Below are 7500 nucleotides of genomic sequence, written 5' to 3' on the forward strand. Positions count from 1 at the left end.
GTATGAAGCTGTACGTAAATAGCTCGGTAAATGGTGGAGACGGCAGAGAAGGGATAACGAGGAGGTAGATAAAGATAGTACGAGCAATAATTAATACATGAGGAAGGAATAATGAGGAGAGTGTGGAAAATAAGCGCCACAGTTGATAGATGGTAATGAGGCTGAGAAAGATAGAAAAGTCTTAACTAATAAATGAGAAAAAGAGGAAAATAACGAAGTGGTGCAGAAAAATAGGCGCCTTGATTAATATGTGGTAAGCAGCAAGGATTTATTTATTTTTTTTTATGTTAGAGGGGAAAACTAGCAAAGGGCAACAAAAAGAGCAAAACAAAAAGTTTTAAGTCCCCTTGCATGTCCGAGAGAATTAGCCAAAAGAAGGATAAATGTTTTGAAACCTTATTCTTGAAAATGTTCAAGTCATAAGAAGATGGAAATACAGAGGCAGGTACGGAGTTTTAAAATTTACCAGAAAAAAGGTATGAATGATTGAGAGTACTGGTTAACTGTTGCATTACAGAGGTGGACAGAATAGGGGTGAGAGGAAGAAGAAAGCCTTGTGCAGCGAGGCCGCGAGAGGATGAGGGACATGCAATTAACAAGATGAGAAGACCAGTTGGCATAGAAATATATAAAGAAAGCTTAACTTTGAGAGATACACTAAAGACTAAGTTAATCAAATAAAGTTAGAGTCTGAGACAAACACCTCACGAATCATCAGCCCTGTAAGGCTGATCTAGATGAAGGGTTCTCAACGTTTTACACGTTAAGCATTCCCTAAGTTACAAAACCCGAAAACCCAGTAATTTGACATCAAACAAAATGCTAATTCAGTGATTGAGACGAACTCAATATGATATTGTAATGCAAAGGATGTTATGAGATCAACCATCTAAGTACCACTGGAAATCTTGTTGTTACTTTAGTGACTGATACTAACTCAATATGCAATAGTTTTGCAAAGGATATTATTAGATCAGCCATCTAAGTAAAGAAAAGAAATCTTGTGAACCCCAAGTTAAGAACTGATTTAGATGACCTGAGTGACTATGATGTGTTGAATATAACAGACTACACCAGCACGAGTGTTATTTGTGACACTTTACTTGGCGGGAGATGTCTTGGAGAGCCGCACGGGAAAGAGTGATGTTCTGATACTAGTGATTAAATTAATAAATACAATGTTATTTCCCCAGTGGGAAATGCAGCTCTCCAGAAATCTTTACCCTAGGTCTTCCTATGTCCTTCTATTAGCGTGTCACATTTGCCTTCTTAGTGATAGAACCCCATAATGTTTTATTTATTTTTTTTATTTTGTCTTTTACAGCTTTCCTCATAATACTGACTGTACGAGAAAGGATATAAATCGGAGCTGCCTTGAATAGGTCAGTTGGCTGGTTTTGTTGATTTTTTCTTATTTCCTCACGTTCTTATGACCTGCTCGCGCTTGGGTTGCGGCGCCCTTCACTCGCCCCTCCATAAAGTAAATTTTTGTTCCCTCCTCTACGTCAGGTTATGTTCGTCATTCATGTTGGAGTGGATATAAACGTCCAGCCGCCGTCCCCCGTCTGCCAATACTGTGGACACGTGTCGGTGCTGAAATAGGGCGAGGTGGAGTCATGCAGGGTCTCCTTTCCTCTGTATTATGACTTTCAAAGCGGCGCCTTGTTTCTGTGTAACTATTTTCCTTGTCTCGTATTATTTTACCACAGTGACAATTGTTTATTTTCTTCCTACCTTATTTTTTCTGTTTATCAAGTTGCTTGTATAAGTAAGGCAAATATAGAGAAATTGGAGTTGATTTATAGCTGGATGGGGACAATATAACGCTAAAGTAAACACGCGAAAAAAAAACAAACGAAAATAAAGCGAGAATGCATGATAAAACACAAAAGAACACAATTCATCACGAGAAAAATCGCAAGAACAATAATAAAAACACAAGACAACTACGTAAAATACACGAAATACGAGAAGTTAGGTGAAAAAACCAGCAAACGAGAAAACACCAAAACACAAGAACAAGAGACAACAATAAAGAATGCGGAAAAAAACATAAGCCAATAAAAAAACCGCGGAAGCATACATTGACACAAGAAAACACTGAATAGTAATGCAAAACACAAATATACTGAAAGAAAAAAAACACAAGAGTATTCAAGACAAAAATGTGGCTTTAAGAAAATCTTAAAAAGGAATATTACAAGAAGCGCAAGAAAGAAGAATCTGAGAAAAGAAAAAAAGAGAAATATGATAAAAAAAGAAAAAAATTAAGGAATATGTAAGAAAAAGAAAGAAGACAATCACTAGAAAAGACGAAAAGGATACAAGATAAGAAGAAAAAAGATATAATAAAAGAAGAAAAGGATGAAAACACACAGAACAATTAAAGAGTATTCCTTGTGGATGCTCGAGTGAGGGAGATGAGCAGCAGACTTTGCCGAGATTTTCATGTCTACAAATCTCAAATCTTTTAGCCAAGTCTAGGTATATAAAGACACTCCATTCATATAACTTGCTTTATCTCTGCAAATCTTAAACTTGAAATGCGAAAAGCCTCCGACTTATGAAATATGCTCGTACCTGTGCCATTCATATTTTCCAACCTGCCCGTGCTTCATTAAAGAAACGTTCTTTTCTATCATTTTCACATGGAACTTGCTGCTACGTTTGTAAATTTTTATCTTCGTTGATGCGTTCTAGAAATTTCAACACTCGGAGATAAACTCGTTTCTACAACTCCAATCTTTAATCCGCCACTCTTCCAGTCACTGCTAAAAAAAAAAAAAAGGCCTTTCATTCTTACGCACTGCTTGCTCTCTATTAATTCATCCCTCTCAGACAGACTCGTTTCTACAATACCAATCTTATCCTGCCAGTCTTCCAGTCACTGAAGCACAAAGACGTTCCATTCTTACGCACCCTGGTTGCTGCATGCAGGAAACAAGCGTCGGTAAATCACACGTTAAAATTTTTTACAAGAAAATCATACATGATACATGTAATCTGTCTTGTGTATCGCGACTTTATCCTTTTATTCCCATGCACCGAGTTACCTGCATGGGTTGGCTCGAGGGATCCTATATAAAGCACAACGCGGATTTATGGGCCATAATTCTGGACATAATTACCCAGGGAGTCGCCATCAAAGCCATCAGACGGTATTTTTAGAGCCTCGGTCCCCGCCGCTCACGCTTCTGAAGTGAGTGAGGAAGGTAATTTTCCTTTTCCTGAGGCCACTTACTTCCCGCGGGTGTGCGTAAGTAATGTCCTCTATAACTTGTACCCATTAATATGTCATCCTATTTTTTAATGTCCTGGATATATATATTCGTATTTCCTTCCCATATTCAAGCTTTCCCATAAATCAGTGAAGGGTCACGTGGGAATGTTCGGTGCAGTCTTCAAGGTCTTCTGTACTCGTAATTTGCGAGCATTAACATGTCAGACTAATTTTTTTTCTTATATCTTCTTGTAAAATATGTTTGCATTTTCTTTCCATATTTGCATCCTTCCATAAATCAGTGAAGGGTCAGGAGTGGGAGTGTTGAGTGTAGTTCAGTCTGTCCTCAAGGTCTTCCATGCTCGTAATTTGTGTGCATTAACTTGTCAGCAAGTTTTTTTTTATAGTATATCAAGAAAGCACATTTTCCTCTGGCAATCACAAAAATTATGAACAAAGTGCTAAGCGGTGATCAAACTCTTTAACGTAATCCTTCAAAATCTGAATGACTTGACAAACACTGATACGTGAAATAAACTTAAATTTGAAGATAGTTATCCTTGGAAAAAAAAAAAATGCAAATATCTCTATACATTACAGATAAATATTTGCGTGAATCAACATTTATTGCAAAGCTGACAAATGTTTTCGCTCATCTAAGCACTGACACTGAGGGATTGCTTGCTGGAATGTGATTAAGAGGAAATAAGAGGGAATGCAAAGCTGAATTCTTGTGCTAACGATTGCGGTTTTGCGTTGGCAAGATGGATGACTGGACCTGCGTAGGAGGAGGAGGAGGAGGAGGAGGAAGAAGAAGAGGAAGTGGAAGAGGAAGAGGAGGAGGAGGAGGAGGAGGAGGAGGAGGAGGAGGAGGAGGAGGAGGAGGAGGAGGAGGAGGAGGAGGAGGAGGAGGAGGAGGAGGAGGAGGAGGAGGAGGAGGAGGAGGAGGAGGAGGAGGAGAAGGAGAAGGAAGAAGAAGAAGAAGAAGAAGAAGAAGAAGAAGAAGAAGAAGAAGAAGAAGAAGAAGAAGAGGAGGAGGAGGGAGAGGAGGAAGCGGACAAGGAAGAGAAAAGGACGTGCAGGAGGAGGAGGAGGTGGAGGAGGAAGGTAAGGAGGAAGAGGACAAGGAAGAGGAGAAGGACGAGGAGGAGTGGAGGAGACCAAAGAGTGTGGGAGGTTTTGTAAAACTAGGGCAGAGAGGGTGAAATATGCAAGGACTTTAGTGGTGACAGTCCTAAGTTCTCTCACTAAGTTGAAAATAATGTGACTTCCATAACTTAGCTAGGCATTTAGATGGGTAATGTGAGACGCACGTGTTGGAAAGCTATGAGTCATGAAGCTCTTCTCTTTCATTTACTCTCTCTCTCTCTCTCTCTCTCTCTCTCTCTCTCTTAATATGAGTACCATTAATTAGAAGACACTTAGGAAGGTCGGGTATTGCAAGCGTTAAAAAAGGTGTTATGTAGAAAAAGTAGAGTTTTTCATGTTCCCTTTTATTTTATTTCTTATTTTTTAGTTTATTTTTTTTTTCATCTCATATTAACTCTTCATCATCAATCCTCCATCCATCCATCCTCCTCCTTCTCCTTCTCCCCCTCTCTTTTTTCCTACTTTTTCTCCTCCCCTTCTATAAATCCACCATAAGACACAGACTTCCTTTATTTTTTTCTACTCTCCCGCATCGTCTGTTCATCTCTTCCATGTCACTCGAGAATGACTAGACCAGAAGTTATTGCCCCGTCGGATCTTTCCATTTAAATTTTGTTTTAAAAAGCACACGCAAATCTTTTATAACCTAAACCACACACTCCCAGCGTCCTGTCTTTCACGTTGACTCAGATGCACTACATACACGAGGAGGTTGAAAAAATTAGCCTCGATAAACTGCCACAATCCAAACCTCATCCGGAAATCTATTACCAGGACAATTAAGGCAACTGGCCAGCGTTTCGCCATAGCAACAAGGAATAGTCTCTCAGCCACAATCACGCGATAAGATATTGATGTAGGCTCCCACACTACATCCCGTGGCACCGCTGGGGAACATTACAAGCTAAAAGCGAGGAATGGGATCTAATATTACTTCAAATTGTTGTGATATTGTGAGAAATGAAATTGAGTTCTTGTATAGATATGAAGATGAGAAGTGCTTTCTCTTCTTAGGTCACGAAGTACGAGCGAAAAGTAGGATTTTGAATTATTGATGTCTATTGTGTTTGAGAAATGATAAAAGTAATTGCACAGACGCGAAAACATTATGTGCTTCCTCTTCTTACGAAATAAGAGCGAAGAATAGAATTTGATTATAATTTGATTATGACTTGTTTGTTGTGATTTTGCATTATATGGGAAAAAAAAAGTACTTCTATAAACATATAAAAACTACCTGCCTACTTCCCGTTAGAAAATATAAGATCACAGCGAGAAGTACAATACAATATAAATTTTATTTGCCATGGCGTTGTCAGGGAGATAGTTAGCAGCGAAAAAATAAAGAACATGGGCCGAAAAATCTTATCTGGTATTACCTTGACGACAGATTGATGTTCCTCATACTCAGTGCACCTATGAAATAATGACGAGAAAAGAGATGTGATATTACAGTAGTCCTTCAGAACAGTCGCCAGGAGTCAGTAAAAGTGGAGGAAGGAGTAATGGCGGAAATACATTGCCAGCTTATTGCAGAATTCCTCAATAGCGTCTTTGGTATTGTCAGGAAAACTATTTGGTAGCAGAGAGGAATAAGCTCTGATATCACTTTTTGAGGGTAAATACTAAAATACGTGTGTGCGTAGAAAACTATTACATTGCTCCTCCTATTGGACTTAACAGCACATTATTTTTCTTATGTTTCACTTCTTTTTGCAGGAGTTGACATGTTACTACTAAGAGTGCAAATACAACTAAATATATCTCTCAATGCATAAATGTAAGCGATTCATCTTTACACAGACGGATAATCCTCCTCAAGCGACGTGTTTGACTCATCAACAAAGAAATATTCCTTCTTCTATTTATTATTTCTATTTCAATCGCTAACTTGTCATTACAACCAACTCGCCACTTGGCTAAGAACAAAATCTATAGTTTTCTCTTAATACATTTGCTAATGGTAAATACTATTTCAAGAATTTTAGATTAGAATGCATGCATTGTTTATTCGCGTTCTACAGCAATTAAGTGAAGAAAGTATCCTATTCATTTTTTTTTTCAATTCTTTGGACACTGAGAATACAACCGTTCCATCCGATCGATCTTTTCCTTCGACGGTGATTTTGAAGCGAATTATGGTCGCAAGCCAAGGACAGCAATGTACAAGCAGTGAGGCAGATAGGAGAAAGACGCGCCGGTAACCACTAGACGTGAGAGTGCTGGTGCAAAATTCCATGCAGGGTTTCATACTTGCACGCTCGTCTTGGTGATCGATGTGTAATCTTTCTCGCAAGCAGTCAAGGTTGGTTTCAGTGAGCAATAGATTTCAGGGTGTAATTCAAGACGGAGCAAGATGTGTAAGATGGAAGATCCTGGATTGAGACGAATGATTGTATGTAGATTACGTGTGTGTGTGTGTGTGTGTGTGTGTGTGTGTGTGTGTGTGTGTGTGTGTGTGTGTGTGTGTGTGTGTGTGTGTGTGTCCTTTATTTTCTCCACTTATTTTTTCGGGGAATCCTGCCTTTTAGCTTCACATGTTTCACCAACTGTGTGTGTGATTAATCCGCTAGTCAATCAGAGAGAGAGAGAGAGAGAGAGAGAGAGAGAGAGAGAGAGAGAGAGAGAGAGAGAGAGAGAGAGAGAGAGAGAGAGAGAGAGAGAGAGAGAGAGAGAGAGAGAGAGAGAGAGAGAGAGAGAGAGAGAGAGAGAGAGAGAGAGAGAGAGAGAGAGAGAGAGAGAGAGAGAGAGAGAGAGAGAGAGAGAGAGAGAGAGAGAGAGAGAGAGAGAGAGAGAGAGAGAGAGAGAGAGAGAGAGAGAGAGAGAGAGAGAGAGAGAGAGAGAGAGAGAGAGAGAGAGAGAGAGAGAGAGAGAGAGAGAGAGAGAGAGAGAGAGAGAGAGAGAGAGAGAGAGAGAGAGAGAGAGAGAGAGAGAGAGAGAGAGAGAGAGAGAGAGAGAGAGAGAGAGAGAGAGAGAGAGAGAGAGAGAGAGAGAGAGAGAGAGAGAGAGAGAGAGAGAGAGAGAGAGAGAGAGAGAGAGAGAGAGAGAGAGAGAGAGAGAGAGAGAGAGAGAGAGAGAGAGAGAGAGAGAGAGAGAGAGAGAGAGAGAGAGAGAGAGAGAGAGAGAGAGAG

Source organism: Portunus trituberculatus, chromosome 32 (genome assembly GCF_017591435.1).
Source record: "Portunus trituberculatus isolate SZX2019 chromosome 32, ASM1759143v1, whole genome shotgun sequence".
Classification (NCBI taxonomy): Eukaryota; Metazoa; Arthropoda; class Malacostraca; order Decapoda; family Portunidae; genus Portunus; species Portunus trituberculatus.